Consider the following 19,425-nt stretch of genomic DNA (forward strand, 5'->3'; position numbering starts at 1 on the left):
TGATATCATTAGGTTATACTGTATTTTGTTTGTTTGTTTGTTATTTTGGACTTTGCCCACCCTGAAGCCAAATCCTTTAGCTCTCCCTTCTTTAAAAAAATGCATTGAAAATGAACACAGCCATTGATAAAACTAAGTAATACAGTATGTTTCCATGGCTACTTGGGACTTGGGGAAGATGGGACTTTGTTTTTTACATAGTGGAGCATTTAGTGTCTAAAAGAGCTAGCAATAACTCGCAGGAGTTGGTGGAGAGCAAAACACTTCTCACTATTATTTTGTCTCAAAAGGTTTTTGTATGGGTACTGGGATGCAAGATAGCTGAAAAACCTGCTACTTAAAGACTTGATAATAAAGATAAATTCTTGATACACTTCTTTTTTAAAGAACTGATAAAAACTGCATACTAAACTACCTCCAAAGATGCTAATCTGAGAAGAGGTTTCAAGGGAAAGTGAGCACAAATGGGTTAAACAGAGTGCAGTGCAGCGTGATCTCAGTGGACTGTGGCCTCTGTCTGGTTACACCCACATTCAGAGATGGAAAGAAAATCCAAGCAGGAGCGTTGCTATGTTGTTCAATTTTACTCAGGCCACGCTTGAGCTCAACTAAAAGGGCAGCTCAAAAAGTATCTATCTATCTATCTGAAGTGTTGTGTCACTAAAAGCACCTTAGTTGTGCTGGGTTGTAAGGTTGAGAAGAGGAGAGATAAAATATGTCTAATTATGGTTTCTGAAAAGCCAGTATGTGAGTGTTTCTATTATTTCATTATGCAGGTGCAATGCAGGAGAAGCACTGAAATCAGCAAACATTACACAACCGTACATGAATAGCAGGAGAAGAAATTGCAGGTGATAGTGTGGGAAAATAGGAGGCAACAGTTACTGGTAACATCTGGGCTGTCACAGTATTCATCTCTGATTGTAATTGTCATTCTTTGGTTGGACAAGAAGGAAAGACAGCTCTTATTTATGGCCACCGTAGTTCATTGTTAAGAATATAATGCATTCAGGTGCTGCACATGTCTTAAACCTGCCCATGTCTGTGCAAATGCAGTTTATTAATCCAAAAGGAGGGAATAGTGGGAGATAAGGAAGGAGGGGAGGTGATTTGGAAGGAAAGTGGCATGGAGGGAGCTTGAGGGGAACTGAGAGCTATGGGAGGAAGGGAGTAAGGGGGGGAAGATCTCATATGTGGATTTGACTTATTAACATGTTCATTTGATTCCTGCCTCGTTGGTTTAATGAAATTGTATCTCCATCTCCACTTTGTCTGACTTATAAATAAAAAGAAAATGTCCACACAAAAAAAGGTGAAATCTCTTGGCGGCGCATATTCCAAATCATGATTAGTCATATTGTCAATATGTACCATTATCTATTGTGTATTTCAGTGATTATGTTATATTTAAAGCAGCTATAATAAATATGTTTACATTAACAACTGATCTAACCTTTCAGCTCATTGTTTTGGTTTTACAACCATCGCTTTACATTTTTGGTTCACCTTCTCATATCGTTGTTTAACGGTCACAGCTGGCAGCTGCTTCCACAGAAAATGCTCTAAATATTAAATGTATGCATCTTGCCCAGCACCAAACAGCAGCCATTCACAGTTAGTGACGAGCTGATGAACATAGTGGAGCATTTAGTAGCCAAAGAGCAAGATATTTCCCCCCAGTAGTTGGTGGAGACCAAAAATAGAGTTAGAAGGAGAGTGAAGATTGGACTTACATTCATCCGGTTTTCTGCTGAATCTGTAAAAAGGTAGATGCTTGTTAACATATCAACTTAAAAGGTGATGATATGTCGAAGATATTTCGCACCATGTTTTTACTGCCCCCAAGTGGCCAGAAAAGCTGTTGCAAGTTTCTCTTGTGCGAGATCATCAGAGTGATGTTTAATTAATTCAAGGTTTAACTTTATGATGAAATGGTGATATTTTCTTTTTGTGTGCCCATTTTCAATCCATCAGTCTCATCTACTTCTACACTACAGTTTGTGGTTCACAGTCTTGGTTTCCCAGAATGCCTCTTGACAACCAAGAAGAGTTACTATGTCAAAGTAATTTCCAGCAAATATGGACCTGTGGACACATGAGTACAACTACATATCTGGCTTGTGTGGACATGTGGCTGTAGCTGTGATGTTGGCAGTTCCTTTTACTCTCGCAGTATTTTTCCCCACTGTATTTTAGTCTTTTTAGTCCACTTATGGTGTGGAGAGAGTAAAAGCGAAAGAGAGATGCCTCTATCCGGTCTGTGATATAGGCCCACTGCTCCCTGTGCAAATGTTGAACATTTGTGGACTATAGCAAGAGTTGCTCTTCATGTATTTTGTATCTTTTCTACTATTTTAGTTTTTTCCTCAATGTATTCTCATTGGTCTTTTTCTTATTCTAATACATTATGTATTCATCTTTGAACTAGAGAATGGCATCAACAAGTATGATCATTGTGCTGCTTCATTTAGACACCAAAAAAAGTCTTTGGAAATTGCTATAATTTTTTAAAAGGTAAAGATTTCCTGAAATTTTCCAATGTAGATCCATTCTTCCATCCATTATATGTAACCGCTTATCCTTTACAGGGTCACCTGTCTCAGCTGACATTGAGCGAGAGGCAGGATACACTCTGGACTGGTTGCCAGCCAATCACAGGGAACGCGTTCAGATTTTTTGTTGTTGTTGCACATATGTGACTTAGATCTGTTTTTTTTCCCACAGCACAAATCACATGGATTCTTATATTTTCAGATCTGATTCTGGCCACTTTAATATGTGGTCCGATATCAGATACTCTTCTGATTTTTTTGCAAAACTGAACAGTATCGGAACCAATGCAACTTTTACATCACTCTAGATCGACATTCTTTACAATTTGTTTAAAAACAGCACATCCCACCACTCCTGGCTTCCTCCCTCTTTCTCCTCCTCATCCTCCTCCTCCTCCTCCTCCTCCTCGTTATCATCTGCTCACAAATTTTCTGGCTTCCCCTGCACATCAACTCATAAATGCAGCCGTAAACGCTGAGTTGAAGGCCTCCATTGTACTTCCACACAACAGTGTGCCGCGTGTTTTCACATGCAGGTTCAGCACAGCATTGTGACCAGTTCATACTGAATCTGATTTAGGCCACATTTAAAAAACTAATTATTTAAAAATAAGTTAAGAGCCAAACAAGATCTGCGCAATAAAGTCGCATTGAGCATTAAGTCTTGCGGTGGGAACGTAGCCATAGAGACACATTCCTGCTCACAGTCACACCTAGAATCAACTAGATGTCTTTGGACTTTGGGAGGAAACCATATTTCTGTTCCACCATGTCTTCTATATTTGGTCAGTTACCCAAATGAATAAGAGAAATACATTACAATCAGGTAAATGGCCACAAAAATGCACAGTACATAAGCAATCACTGCTTTTATAGGTGTCGAGCTGAATTTCTACTTCAATAGGGATGTTTATTTGTTATGTAGATAAAAGCACAACGAAGCACATGTCCCTTCTATCAATATGACAGGCATTCTACAATCTCTAAATATAAGTATATACTTTGTAATAAAGGGCAAAATAAGAAGCAGAAGACAGTTTAGACAGTTCAAAAATCAGCTTGTGTACTTTTTTGTGATTGACGATTAACCAGACACTAATGAAACAAACCCTGCGCGGTGCTCAAAGCAAGTTAAAGTAAACTCTTGGAGATTATCTCACTCATGTCTGGAGCTCCAGGCGTGGACTGATTGATCAAAGAGACTGAGGCATGTGGGGAACATGAAATGGACTTGAGGAAAGGTGAATGTAACTTGATGACAGATTCGCAGGCGAGAGGCAAGATGCTCTCGAACCCTGGTGTAAGATAATGTGTCTAATCCACTGCAGGGATGTTAAGTGCACTCATTTCACACTCCATTTCACACAACGCTGCCCTAGGAAGTGTACGATGACTCAGGAAATGCACAGCATCGCTCTTCTGGAGCTTTCCGTTGTTGTTTCTCTCCATTGTTAATAATTCGAGATCCAATCTTTTTTTTTCACACTATTTCAGAATTAATGACATGTCAGGAATATAATAAGCAACGAATACATGTTATGTGCGAAATTCATACTAGTTGATGGAAGTCAATATTCGGTAGCGATTTTCTTCACAAGATGTATTACTGACGTTAAAATGCCATTTGAAGGTCTAATTTCTAGCTGTTGCTTTACACTAAATTTACAACCTAATGCACAAAATTGAACAACCACACAAGATAATAGCGTCTGTTTGAATGTGAATACCTGTTACAAGGGCAAACACTTAATTTCCATCCATCAGTTAAAGATAGGACACCCTCTCTCCAAGTGTCAACAGCACATTATAATTCAGAATAAATGGTCTTCATGAACTCCTACTGATGTTATTCATACAAATCATGTATCCATTGCAATTTTATACACTATTAAAATATACAATATAAAGAAACTGTCCTCAGAGGGATACAATTTAGTTCACTAATTGTAGGATGTTTTCCTGAAAACCTGAAACAATGACCGAATGAAATTCATGCGTGCTTCTAGATGCATAGAGAGGAAATACGTCTGTGCATGCGGGTGTGTGTACACATACATACGCTAATGCATCATGAGGGCATGAATCAGTGCAGGGATTTCTATTTTGTCATTTGTTTATTTAGGAACAGTTAGACTTTTTTCAGATCTAGCGACCTGTTTTTTTTTTCATTTTAAATTAAAAACTGAGCCTGCTGTGTTTGTAGTGTAGCCATGTTTCTCATTTCCTCTGTCTTTACTATGGAAGTGTTTGGAAAACCTCCCCAGTGAGCAGATGGTGTCTGCCGGGAGGAGAATGAAGCTAGAACCTGGGCTCTATATACACTGCACACACATTTTCCAATTTCCAGCACAAGCCTTTGTAAAAGGGAACAACAGAGGCCTATTGGGAATTTAACCATGGGTCTGTTTTGGGAAACAGTGCACACGTTTGTTTATTGCAGCCTTGCTCTTGGATCCATGCAGTTACAGTAAACTATGTGGATACTGGTGAGTCTCTCTGCTGGCTGGAGAACAAACTGCCCCCCCAACACTTGGAATGATTTCAATCACTTTGATCATCGTGGTTTCCATCAATCGAATGTGTTCAGGATTTGACCCCTCTGCCAACAGAATGAAATGTAAATGCACATTTGTATTCTCTGCGAAAGCTTATCTACAGTATACTGGTGTGTCCTCGTGTATTATTAAGCAGAGAATGAGGCAATGCTAGTATCTCTGCATAGCTGCTTACACTCTGGCCCATGACACATTAAAGAGAACTTAGCAGCAGGCAAAGCAGGGGTCTTACGCTGAGTCTGCACTTGCTAAACTAACTCAGAGGACAAGATAAGCCAGGCAAAGCATGGAAAAGTAAATCTAAGGCTGTTTGAATAAGCCCTGCACCTTCCTGCTGGCCACAATCTCTACACACAGTATTCCTCCCAATCTCTCTCTGGGGGAGATTTCTTAAGCACGCTTTGTAGCGAGATCCAGGTAGGCTATCAGTCACTGCAGTTGTGAAGAACATGCCAACAAGAATAACCCGACGTGAGACATAAAATCTATCTTGTGGGGGCTCAGACGCTGGACGAGATTGAATTAAAATCTCCCTTTTGCTGAGTCAGACTCTTTAGATAATTACTTACTGATATGAGGAACATTTCCCTTCTTGGCTGTAAGTTCAGAGGGAATGCAGACAATGGCATATTTGGACTGCAATCATAGCAGCCCCCACCCCACCATGAATTGGAGCAATGAGGGTACGATAGCACAAAGCTAATCTCTGGCCCCACAAAAAGGCCTGAGGGAGCAGCGAATGGAAGCAGTATTAATACGCATGGTTTCTTTGTGTGTCAAGTATCTTTGCTTGTCTTCTGGTCCTTGACCACTAAACCTCCAGCCTTGGTTTGTGCCAGCAGACAAAACTGTGTACATGCAAATACAGCATAATATACATCCCTGTCAACAAAATATTGGCCTCGAAGTAACAACCATGCATGCCTAAGTAACCTATTAAAGTTCGCTCTGGGGTACACAGCAGCAGTCTCACATCAGCAGTCTCCAATCTTGCCTCCGCTGCCAGGAGGCTGCACATCTGCACAGCACAGTGACTGACATCGATGGTTCACACACCGTTTACCCCCCCCCCCCCCCCCCCCCCCCCCCCCCCCACACACACACACACACACACACACACATCATTCAGAGTCAAACTGTATTGGCTTGTATTGAAGAAAATATTTGTCCACGGATTGGTCTGATCTGTGCTTTCAAAGCTGTAACTATAATCACGTTTAAACCCCTGTCGGCAGTTCGGATGTTGAGTCAGTCTTTTATTATATTTTGTGAGACTTCGGGCGCCTCTGCAGCGCAGCAGAACACAGGAGCTCCACACAGAACGCTGCACCTTAACGCGTAAAAACAATCAATGCACCTATACAGTCCTGGGCGTTGCACTCCTGGTTATAGGCAATCCACAGATCTTACTTTTCAAAACTGTGACAACATTATGAACCACTAATTCATTTAAGTAATAAACAGCATTGAAACATGCAAGTTGCATTAAAACATGTTTCTTTGCGTGCATCCCCAGATTTGTATCATGGATCGTAATTGTCAGTATCTTTTCAGTGCTCCGCATTTAGACTTGAGTCAATTTAAGTCACGACGTTCTTTTTTTTTACACAGTTGTTTGCCGTAGATGACCCATTTTTCAGCTCGGCTGTACTTACCCCTCTCTCATGCCCACGAAGATTCCTTTCATAAGAAATGACCCATATCCAAAGCAAAAAGCGTGTCTTGTTGGGTCTATCAGTGTGTGAAGCGAAGGTTTCCAGAGCGATTCAGACTTCTTTCTTTTTTAATCAACATCTAAACATTGTTTCTGAATAGTATCCAAAAGGAATCCACACGCATTGTGACGCTGCGTCGATCCCCCAAAATCATTGCGAGCGCCGTCCGCGGAAAAGTGGCGCTGAAAGTCTCCAGTCCCAACTTTAGGCTCTGTGCGAATGGGAAATAAACAGCACGTCCAGTGCGGCCACTCACTAACACAGCTCCCGCGAAGACGGCGTCAGATTCTTACGGGATAATGGAGCGAAGAAACACATATCCCACACCCAAGGCGAGGACATTTTCAAGCTGATAGGCGGGAGACGATATGCGCCTCGTGCACTGGATGTGATTGATGTTACAAGCATCGCAGCACACCGCCTTTATCGGAGAAGAAATGCACCATCAATGAAAAAAAAAAGGGGGGGGGGTGTAAATGTGTGAATGCTAGATTACAACATGTAATCCGGCCAGCGTTTGACAGTGGCTGCATAGTTAAAGTGTGATATGAAGCGTTTTGCTTCCATTTGTTAAATCATTACGTTGATTTTGCCGCCGGGAGTCTTGCCTTTCAGCACAGACTTCAGTGTCGGGTTTTATACATTCAATTCTACATGTGAGGTGTAAACATCAAGCACACAGGCTCTCTGCACTGACAGTTAAGTCTAATTAAACTCTGTTTTCACACCATCAATGACTACTGGCACACACACGTTATGTCTGCCAGATCATTTGGACAAGATGCAACAATTCTATTTCAACACATTATTATCCTCATGTCTGATATAATGGTATTCTGGGACGATCAAATTATCTGCAATATATATAAATATATGAAATATCTGCAATCAGCTCAATTCTCACGCTGACAACAGAAAAGGGGGTGTGATTGTTTCAAATGTGACGCTTCTGGGTCGACTCAAACGTTACAGGTGCTGTTGCGCAGTTTATGCAGTATGTTGAGTCGCAAAGCGCCTGGGATGCTGTGCGTAGACATTTACGAAGATATCAAGTCCAATCACTGTATGGGAAAACTCAATCCTCTGGGTTTGTGTGTGTGTGTGTGTGTGTGTGTGTGTGTGTGTGTGTGTGTGTGTGTGTGTGTGTGTGTGTGTGTGTCTCACCGTCAGCAGCCACATTCTGCAGCAGGAGAATATATGAAATCATGTCCAAGGGCATGTCTATATACGCCCAACATTATCCAGCAAAATAAAGGCAGACATGAGTTTTAAACCGAACATCGAACGCTATATTGTTTGAGTCTTTAGAGCGATTGATGGATCAATCGTTTGGCTATTAACCTCCAAAAGTCTATATGTGTGCACACAGACAAAGAACCTCCTCATCTATCAGATTAACTATGGCACCTGCAGACCGGAGAGGGAGTGGATTGATTAATTTTCCATGGTGTCCAATAGAAGGCTCGTGGTGATAATTCTTTCTTTGCTTCCTGTATATGCGCAGCTGCTCTTCCTGATCACAGGGCCGAGCGGTGTGTGCACGGAGGCTTTCACAGGTCTGAGTGGGTCACACCTGTGGAGTGTTGGACTGACTCCACCACATCAAGGGAAACGGGGAGGTGGTTGTGTGTGTGTGTGTGTGTGTGTGTGTGTGTGTGTGTGTGTGTGTGTGTGTGTGTGTGTGTGTGTGTGTGTGTGAGTGTGTGTGTGTGTGTGGGGGGGGGGGGGGGGGGGGTTCCTCAGGGGTGTGTGTGTGATGTCTCTGTGGAGCTTGGAGGCAGCTGAGCCTCTGAATATTCATCCCCACCTCCATTGGAGCAAATTCCAGCTACAAAGCTAGACTGACTGACAGTGAGCTGTCAGGGGGCCGTATACGTCATGCAAAAACAAAAACAAAAAAAACACAGAGCTAACTTGTGCACATTATTGAACAAAGGGTTTTACATGTCTCTATTACTCCACAAATCAACGACTCCATCCGTCTGTCAGCTCCTCAAATCACTGTTCTATATGTGTTTAGCAGAGTTAGCATAATAAGTGAATTATTTGGCCGTGGAGATTGACTACAAAATGTATTTCTACCAGGAAACCCATTCCCGCTTTGCACTGGGAGAGGGTCTTGCTGAATGTGTCTGCTCTGAGGATAACATGTCCTGCCAGTCCCTCTGCGCAAGGCGAACTCTGGAGATTACTTGTTTCAATTAGCTATGGGGCGGAGAGAATTTAAGCCATGTTAATTCCAGTCACTAGTGAAAATCCCAGCGCAAAGGACTAGCCACTGAGGCATAATCGCCTGCCCCCAGATGTTCTCATTTCATGGATACATTAGGGGATTTATCCAAAATGTAAGTTCTGAGGTCACAAGATTTTCAGTTTATTGATGGTATTCAATAAAGGCCAGAACTCTTGCAGCATTTGTATGATTTAGAGGGACCCTTTGCTTGTCACAGCTCTGACCTGTGTTTGGTTGCTTTGTCCACTCCCAAAGAAAGACATTACAGTAAAAGAGAATTTAGCTTTCAATAACTTGCTTCACGAAATACATTTTGAGTTAAAATGGCCGAGGAGAGGCTGCTTTAAGAGAAAGAAGACGGAAGAGAAGACATGAAAGTCTGTCAATATGAAATAAATAATAATAGCTGGGTTTGTATCTCGCATCCTTTAATCAACGTCTGTGTCATCTAGTATTGAACTCCGGGGGTTCTACAGACTATCTGCTGACATTTGATTGTGTAAAACCGAGCTTCTGACTGTCTAACACACCCACAACTTGGAAGACGTAGAAATGAGTCAGTTTGTCACCGTCTGTTAAACAATATTTTACAAAGATGAAACAGGCCAGCCAGGCCGGACAGATTGGTCATATGCTTCATGCGTGAGTGATATATTTGTTTGAGATGCTGGCTGGCTGACAGTAGTCACAGGTGCAACCTTTGAACTCAAAAAGCTTTTTATATAAGAGACCGGTCACAGTGGAAATTCTATCTACGGTACAGTGTGTTCACGGGGAAAAGGTGTACATTTCATCAGCAGCATACTCCCAAACACAGAGACGGACTATATCACGTTACGGTCTTGTCCTCTGAGTTAGAAGGTCTCCTTGTTAACAATAGAAAATGTTGAGGATCATTGGACCAAGTGAGGTTCAGAATGGAAAATGTAGATACATTTCTATCCCATTCATAAAAGCCATGCAAATGTGCTTTTAGAAACAAGAATGTATAGAGATTGGACCTCTTTGTTGTGATGTTTCTTTACAGGCTTATTTCAAAGGCCTAATGAGCTATTACACCCACAACAATTAGTTGACTGGTTGATGAGTTGATCAACTGAAAATAAAAACTTTGATGATCCATTAATGTTGTTTGTTTGCACAAAAAACAAACAATCTGCAGTAACATTTAAATTGCTGCTGTACCAATTCTAAAATTCAAAAGGTTTGTTATCTATGACAGATATCAATCCATTAAATATTTGTAAATAACTGAGAATGAAAGTATTGTGTAGTAGTGGGCATTCAGAAGTGAAAGTATGCCTGTAGGCCAAAATCACAAAAAAGACAAAAAAAGTGAAGTATGGATGTTATATGTACCTTTAATCTAAAAATATCAACTTCCTGTGGGTGTCTGCACAGTGGAAGCATACTCATCCCACTTTTTCTCACTTTTTGGTGCGGGATATTTTGCCATTTTGAAATGACCCTGAAATAAATGAAGCAAAACCTTAATTCTTCAAGGGACAGTTGCCGGCTTTAATGTGACAGCCGTTCGTGAAGTGACGAGCCTGATACCGGTGTCATCCATGAAGCACACCATCTTTTTATTTGTGATGTAATCTATATCAACCTTTATACAGCCTATGGTTTGTATTTCATTGATTCATATTCTTTGTGTAGAGACTATGCATGATTTCTTTGCTTATAGGCCGTTATAAGTTGTTGTTGAATGTCACTAGAAATATGAGTTTGGCCCGGTCGTAACTGGCATGACAGCAGCCCCTGGTGGTTATGACATTTAACATCATCCCAAAATACCTTAAAAGGTTTAGTATGTTAGAATTGCAACCCACCTGAAAAAGGTATAAGCTATACAAAGTGTTTTGCATTAAAACATAAAATCTATTTTTCATATCAGGCTGATGCACTTTAAGCCAAGCTTTTTATCAAATAAAACAAAAGTGGTGAGACATAAACTGATTGATGATGAATTGATCCGATTAGTTAAAGTACAATAACAACAATTTGGGTGTAATAATTACACGTCTAAATATATTTTTCCACATCACAAGAAAGATGGATGTTAGTCAGAGTTTAATGTTCTTTTCATCCAGCATTCAATAAAAATGGACTATTATTCTATATATAATAAAAGAAACTGTTGATCTGAAATAATATCAGCTTGCAGACACTTTTTAGAAAAGCTTACAGTACACAGAGAGAGGACAATATCCCTTTAAGGCCAGAAAATCACAACACGGTAAATTGCCTCTCTTATACGTGTGAAGCCAAGCACAATCTATTCTGGCCCTGGGCCAAAAAACACAATCTCCTGCTTATTTAGTCATTAATGTGCATATTTACCTGGAGAAAAAAAGGTGCTCGAAAGGTTAATGTTGCCAATATCTTTGCAGCCTTCGATTAAACAAACCTCAGCCGCTGCACAGCCTTTGGTTGAGTGTCACAGTGCTTCTTCACAGGGATTGCCATATTAAGAGATAGAACACTAGAGTTTCCCAGCTCATTAACCCTTTGTCACAGTGGGGCTCTGGTTATGACTGCTCTGTCTGTCTGCTCCAATCAAAGGATAAGCCAAGAACTATAAGTTTATCACACTTTTGTAAATCCATTACTAAGTTTGTGTGTAAAGTCTCTCCTATGTTCTTAGTGACTTCCAGCTAGTTTCAAACTAGTGACTTATTATTGTTACTATGGTTGCGCCATTAAAACTTATATAATTTTAGCCACGTTGCTAGAAAAACTTCCAAAAATGATAGTTTTATGGGGGCAAACGATACACTAAACTTCTAATTCTTTGTAAATGTGTAGGCATTGATTTAATTTATACATGGAGAAATATCTATGCTTTTCAGTTTGTAGCGTTTACTCACTCTAATCGGGTCATACAATAGTAAGCTAACATAAGCTTTGTCAGTTTTCATTATTTCTTTTCAATCTTCATTAACAAAATAAATGAGACATCCTGGACGTCACATACCTACGAGAAAGATAAAAGACTAAAATAAACAGGAGATGAAAATAAAGAAACAGAGAGAGAAAGAGAAAACAGGTAGCGATTTAAAATTATATACGGGACCATTAGCATTGTCAGATAGTTCCATTAGCTATCAGGGTACAAATGCCCCCTTAGTAAACACTATAATTAGCCTGTTTGAAAAAAAGAAGAGCTCCTCATGATGCAGCTTGCAATGGCAGAGTTACTAGAACAAAAAGATAACAAAAACATAACTTTTTGTTAGACTCTCGTTTCCTTGTGCCAGGCAGAATTTCTGGTCCAGGAGTAGCGAAACACTTCTGGCATAAGTTGGATGTCATATCATGCCAGTTTTATTTATTTATCGTGAAATGTGCCAGAAGTTGGGCGAGCATTCTCGAGGAAGCACAGTATTAATGTTAAATGGTGTTTTGACCAACCAGTAGGTCCCACAGTGGGTATCTGGCTGTGCCGTCATAAAATGGCCGAGCCGTCTGACATGCAACACTGTTCTCTAACCCTGAACTAATGTACCTTCTGTGAATCGCCATAAAACAGCAGATACTCAGCAGCTTGAGCCAGCTTTATGTCTATATTGTAAAAGCTTAAAGGCTAAACTACAGTAGCTGGTCTCACTAGCTTGATGAGTGGTTTCCTCTAAATTATATGGCAACTGTTTATTTATTTAGCGCCTGTTCATACCCACTGGCCACACATGGATCATGTCCCTTATATCTGTTTCAATATAAAGCTGAATGTAAGAGTGTGGGCAAGTACTACCACAACACCACTCTCTCTGCACACAGCCCTCTGAAGCCTAATGTCAGTCTTGGGATAGGCCCATTGGTCAGGGCGTAAGACATAAACTAATCAGATGACCTGTAACTCTGCGAGCAGGGTCATCTGCCCAATCCTAACACTTCAATGTTACGCAGGACAGGTTTTCCCTAAAAGCAGTAGGAGTCACAATAACGGCTCTGACACAAATGGTACCTGTGCCAGCAAAAGGTCTTGCCTTGCCGGCCGCTCCTCAAAATATCCCACCCTCCAATGATGGAGTGGCAGCCACTTTCACCAAGCACATGTTAGCAGGCTGTACATAAGCTGATATGGATGTCATGTCAAGTCAATTTCATAAATAATTCTCAAAATCACAAATGGGTGTGGGAATGCTTTCCAACAACATACAACATTAAACTTAGACCCCCAATTCAAATTGGAAAATAAAACAGCCCTTTAAACAGAGGTAGAAGATGACACATTTAAATGAGAGATTTCATATAGACTGTCAATTATTTTATAAATAAATCTCAAACATTTTAACAATTGAGTGGCACACCTTTTTAAAACCAGACCGGTAGGCCTTCTGTATATATCTACTGAAAGACGTGAGCGCCCTCTTTTGGACATGACAGGGACTGTGTCTCTGCTCCTCCGTGTGAATGGTTCACCAGAGACTGCAAAAGAGAATGGGTTGCCGTAGCAACTGCAGATAGTAAAAAAAAGTTAAAACTGGGGTTGGATTAGATCTGAATCTTGAAAAGAAATAATAATAAATGTATCCCCATCGACTTAGCCTGAACAAATGAAATCTCAAAATACATTTACAGTGAGTTTGAGTACATGTGTCTTTGTTTCTTTGTTTCATGTCCAAGAAGATTGTTAAACCTGTATTTTGCTTTCACTGCCCTCTTATCCCAGTATCTTGAACCCTGACCTCTGCTTCAAAAAATACTATTTCTATAGTTACTGAAGTTTAACTGTTTAAATATTTAAAAGGTTATGCTGCATATGTACTGCTCACAGCTGGCCTGCCACAACACGTTCAACTAATTTGATTGCACCCTAAAAAGATTTTAACAGGATGTATCAGCAACTAAGCTGCACACAGGGGGTTGGTGGACACAATATCATGAACACCTGCAGAGCCATGATTATGTCCAATACAATATGTCCAATGTGTTTTTATATTGCGTTAACCTCGTTTGTACATGACAAAGGATGTAATTTCCCTAATTCTAGGCCTACATATCTACTTATAATACTAGAATATTATTTATATAACACACATACATATATATATATACTGTATATATACATGTGTGTGTGTGTGTGTGTGTGTGTGTGTGTGTGTGTGTGTGTGTGTGTGTGTGTGCGTCTTTAAAATTACATGGTATATATAATAAGATAATCTGTACACATTCGAAGAACAGTTCGTGGTGCTTTTATTTGAAAAGATGATTTCTCAGTAAACAGTTTTTGGATGGGGAAAGCTGGGATTTGCTTTATTAAAGGGCCATCTGAGATGCTGTCAGAGGAAGGTAAGATGCACTTCAAATGTCAGTATCTGTTGGGAGAAACTTCAGAGGGACTATAAGTAAATAAGATGAGAGGAAATTGTATTGATCCCTGGTGGGAAATTGGATTGTTGCAGTAGTAAAAGCAATGGGACTTCAACAGAAAAAAAGGAGCGTGAAAGAAGCAATAAAATGAAAATAATACGAGCAATGAAGCCACCATGAGAACAGAATAAATAATTATGGCTTTGTGTCAGAACAGATTATGCTGACAATTTGTAGTGTGTGTAAATTGGACTGTGGAGACTGAAGAGGTGATGAATCAAATATTTCTGAAATATGAATTGTTTCTAATGCATTACCGGTTTGCAGCAACAGCTTTGCTTGTTATCCAAATCAGCTGAACTGAACCCATATTTTTTGATGTGGAGTATTAGTCCTGGTCGGAATTTTTCCCCCTTAAATCTCTGGTGATACTCCCAGAGAAATTATTTTGACTGACACGGAGGAGTCCTTATCCACGTCTATTTCTGTTGCCATTACTGAAGGCAGTGAGTAAAGACCAAGTTCATCGACAAACTTGTGACGGAACTTTCTTTAGTCCTCTGAGCTCTCAAGAACAAGTCCTTCGCAAAACTTCTCTTTTGCTCTTGGTCCTGGGTTAGTTGTTTTTGCCAGTGGTTATTTGTCTGATAGTCAATATTTCTAAAGCAACAAATAACAAATTTTATAGGCTTTTTAATAGTTGTGTTTGTGAGTGTCTGAAAGCAACATCGGAGAGACCACATTTCTTGGCAGCAGCTCCAGAAGTTCCCTCTATTTCTCTGCAGCTATTTCTACCACTAACTTAACAGTAATTTAAATACATAGTACAAAAACATAATAAAAAAACAATATTATTCTTAACACTAAGCATTATTTGGGGAAAAAAGTGTGTTGCAAAAGTGCAACTGAGTAGAGATTGTCAAGTGTGAGTATATTGTAGCTGCACACTTGAGGTGTCCACCCAAACTTACAGACTTTGCTCTATAATCACAAATTATCATCTTACAAAATTTGATGAGGCAAATATTTTCAAAATCCTTCATCCAGTAGTACTGATTCTCCTCCTAGTTGGAAATATGGAAGTAAATCCAGTCTCAGTCAAATCTGTTGGGAATAATAATGACATAAAACAGAAATTACAAAATAAAACCATCCCTACTATATAATTGAAAAACTATTTTGAAAAATAAAGGTGTTACCTTAGTAGAGATTGTCAAGTGTGAGTGTATTGTAGCAGCACACTTGAGGTGTCGACCCAAACTTACAGGATTTGCTTTGTAAAATCATCATCTTACCAACTTTGAAGAGTGAAATGTTTTCAAACTCTTTCATCCATTAGTAAATATTCTTCTCATAGTTTGAAATCATTACAATTTCAACCAATCGCCCCGAGGCAGCAGAGCGAAGTGATCGGGCGGGGGTGTAGGGCCTGGAGATAGGAAGGAGCTGTTCCTTTCACTGCCCTGTAGGCTAGCACCAGAGTCTTAAACTGGATGCGCGCTCTTACAGGGAGCCAGTGTAGAGAACGGAGAAAGGAAGTTGTGTGGGAGAACTTGGCGCAATTGAACACCAGGCGAGCTGCAGCTTTCTGGACAAGCTCCAGAGGTCTGATGGCCGACGCCGGGGCTCCGGCGAGTAGAGAGTTGCAGTAGTCCAGGCGGGAGATGACAAGAGCCTGGATGAGCACCTGCGTCGTCTCGTCAGTGAGGAAGGGGCGAATCCTCCTGATGTTGTAGAGCAGGAATCTGCAGGAGCGTGTAACGGATGAAATGTTTGCTGAGAATGACAGTTGGTCATCCAGGTGTCACACCCAGATTCCTCGCAGTCCGAGTCAGCGTCACCACGGTATCATCAATGGTGATGGACAGGTCCCGGTGCGGGCAACCCTTCCCCGGGAGGAACAGAGCTCGGTTTTGTCTAGGTTAAGCTTGAGGTGGTGTGTCGTCATCCACTTCGAGATGTCAGCCAAGCACACAGCGATGCGTGTCTCCACTTGGGTGTCACCGGGGGGAAATGACAAGACCAGCTGGGTGTCATCGGCATAACAATGGTAGGAGAAGTCATGCGAGCGAACAGAACCCAGAGATGTTGTGTAGAGCGAGAAGAGAAGGGGGCCCAGGACTGAACCTTGCGGAACCCCCGTAGTCAGCATGCGTGGTTCCGACACGGCCCCCCTCCAGGTCACCTGGTAGGATCGACCTGTCAGGTAGGATGCAAAGAGGGAGAGTGCAGAGCCTGAGACACCCATCCCCTCGAGGGTGGAGAGGAGGATCTGATGGTTCACAGTGTCAAACGCCGCAGACTGGTCCAGGAGAATCAGGACAGAGGAGAGAGAGTTAGCTCTCGCGGCGTGAAGCGACTCTGTCACCGCAAGGAGGGCTGTCTCTGTCGAGTGACCCACTTTGAACCCGGACTGGTGGGGGTCCAAAAGGCTGTTCTGGTGGAGATAGGAAGACATTTGGTTAAAGACAGCATGTTCAAGTGTTTTGGATAGAAAGGGTAGAAGAGAAACCGTTCTGAAGTTCTTGACATCAGAGGGGTCGAGCGATGGTTTCTTCAGAAGGGGGTGACTCTGGCGGTCTTGAAGGCCGTGGGAAAGCATCCTGAAACAAGAGTGTTGTGTTGATGAGGTGGGTGAGGAAAGGAAGGAGTTCAGTCGCAATAGACTGAAGAAGAGGGGAAGGGATCGGGTCAAGGGAGCACGTGGTGGGGCGGTTAGATGTAACAAGGTTGAGGACCTCGTTAGGGGAGAGGGGAGCCAGATAGGGTAAGATGGGGCATGGAGATGGGAGGGAGAGCTGTGGGGGCAGGGCTGGACAGGGTGGAGAGGGAGAGGGTGGACAAGGACACTGAGAGAGGGAGGGAGAGAGTGGACAGGGAGAGGGGGGCTGAGAGAAGGAGGATCTGATATCGTTTACCTTCTTGTCAAAGAAGTTGGCAAAATCATCAGGGAGATGGGAGGAAGTAGGAGAGGGGGGTGGGGGTTGGAGGAGTGAAGTGAAAGTTTCAAAGAGTTTTTTAGGATTGGAACCAGAGGTTAGGATTTTAGAGCAGAAGAACGCAACTTTAGCAGTAGATAGAGAGGAGGAAAAAGTGGAAAGAAGAGCTTGGAAGTTAAGAAGGTCCTCCGGGAGTTTGCCTTTTCTCCATTTACGCTCAGCCTCTCTTAGGCTCCGTCTATTAGTACGCACTGAGTCCGACAGCCATGGGGCAGGTGGGGTTGGCAGTGCAGGCCTGGAGGTGAAGGGACAGAGTTTGTCCAAAGAAGAAATAAGGTTGGAGAGGAGAAGATCAGTAGCAGTATCAGGGGATAGGAGAGAGAAGGATTCAGGGTCAGGGAGAGCAGAGGTAACAGAAGAGGAAAGATCAGCAGGGGAGAGGGAGTGGAGATGACTCCGGGTAGAAACCATGTGGGTAGGTGGAGGAAGTGATGGGGGAGAGGATAGGGAGAGGGAGTAGGACATGAAATAGTGGTCAGAGAGTTGGAGGGGAGTGACAGAGAGGTTAGCAGTGGAGCAGTGTCTAGTGAAGATAAGATCTTCTGCCGACTGGCAATTCCAGAGCCCCCCTGCATCAGAAACAGGCTAAACACAACTGTACAGTGTCTTGAGCATATGTAGGAGAGGTATTTGGGCTTTTTTGTTTTCTGTGCCCATCCATTGTCGAAAATGTCACTCATGTCTGTTGAGAAAAAAATAATTAGTTTTAAACAAAAACAGAATAAAAAACACAAGCTGCACATTTGAGGTGTCGACCCAAATTTACAGACTTTGCTCCATAACTAAAAATCATCATCTTACCAACTTTTTAAAATTCATGTTCTTATGAACTTTGAAGAGTGAAAATGTTTTCATAATCTTTAATCCATTAGTTAAGATTCTCATCATTGGAAATCTGGAAGCAATTCCAGTTTCATTAAAATCTGGTGAGATTAACTTCAAAAATATGAAAAGATTGAACAATACAAAATAAAACCTATATTCTCTAAATAAAGCAGTAAAAAAGAGTGTATTAAATATGCAATTGTGTAGAGATTGGCCAGTTTAAATGTAAATTAGCTGCACACTTGAGGTGTCTACCAAAACCTACTCGTAACTTAAAATCATCATTCATCCATTAGTAAATATTATTCTCATAGTTGGAAATCTGGTCAGTCCAGTTTCATTATAATGTGGTTAGAATAACAAAACAACAGTAACATAATACATAATAGAAACCAACTGTCTTCCTTAAATAAAGCACTCTTTTGAAAAAAAAAATATGTTGCAAGTATGCAAGTTAGCAGAGAATGTCCAATGTATGTTTTAGCAGCTCAATTGAGGTGTCTACACAAAGTTGCCTGACATTCCAGAATGTGACATTATCACATTTAAAAGAGATTCGCCACAAATAAAAGCAAAGAGGAAAAACGTAGGCCTGCAGTACGAGTCAGATCTAGCCTACAATTACCTCCACTTTATATCAATATGACACCATAACTTGCACTCTGCAAACAAAACACATGCAAGCTCAAGTATGTCAGCAAAAACATGCAAGAATGGACACAAATTTTAAAACGTGGCTACAGAGCTATTAAAAGCATTCAAGCAGCGATGCTAGTTTGTGGCTGTTTCATCTAACAATTATATTGCTGATTGATAAATCAACTGGTTGTTTTCTCAACAAATCCATGTATTGTTACACCTATAAAATGTCAGAAAATATGCTCAATTGCAAGGCGCTATATTCACATTGTTGTTTTACCCGACGAACGTCAAAATCCACAGATATTCAGTTTGCTGTCATATAGGAAAAAGTAAAACTTTCAATTATCTGTTTAAATGTTTAAAAAGTTGCCTTGTTTATATTGTTATTGCTTTAATTTTTTCTGTTTTTACATACATACATACATAACATACCTTTGAGTACTTTTTAAAGCGCTACACAAATAAAAGGTATTATTATTATAGATTAAACAACAGTATGTTTCAGTTCAGTTATGTGACAAGGGTGAACTCAGATGTGAGATAAACATTTTTAATACACGTTGTTGGATCAGTATTGAAGAACAT

At 41.0% G+C, this 19,425-nt stretch overlaps 1 protein-coding gene across 2 annotated transcripts in view; it reads right to left on the reverse strand.

Annotated features, from left to right (window-relative positions):
- Positions 1-7,189, reverse strand: part of LOC137873988 (metabotropic glutamate receptor 4-like) — a 153,029-nt gene extending 145,840 nt beyond the window's left edge. For both annotated transcript variants that reach the window (XM_068712535.1, XM_068712536.1), the window contains exon 1: positions 6,763-7,189. The gene's annotated coding sequence lies outside the window, so the exon portion shown is untranslated. The remainder of the gene's footprint in view (positions 1-6,762) is intronic.
- Positions 7,190-19,425: the final 12,236 nt, after the last annotated feature.

The sequence above is a fragment of the Cebidichthys violaceus genome, unplaced genomic scaffold (genome assembly GCF_023349555.1).
Source record: "Cebidichthys violaceus isolate CVI_PGR_0920_01 unplaced genomic scaffold, fCebVio1.0.p SCAF_17, whole genome shotgun sequence".
NCBI lineage: Eukaryota > Metazoa > Chordata > Actinopteri > Perciformes > Stichaeidae > Cebidichthys > Cebidichthys violaceus.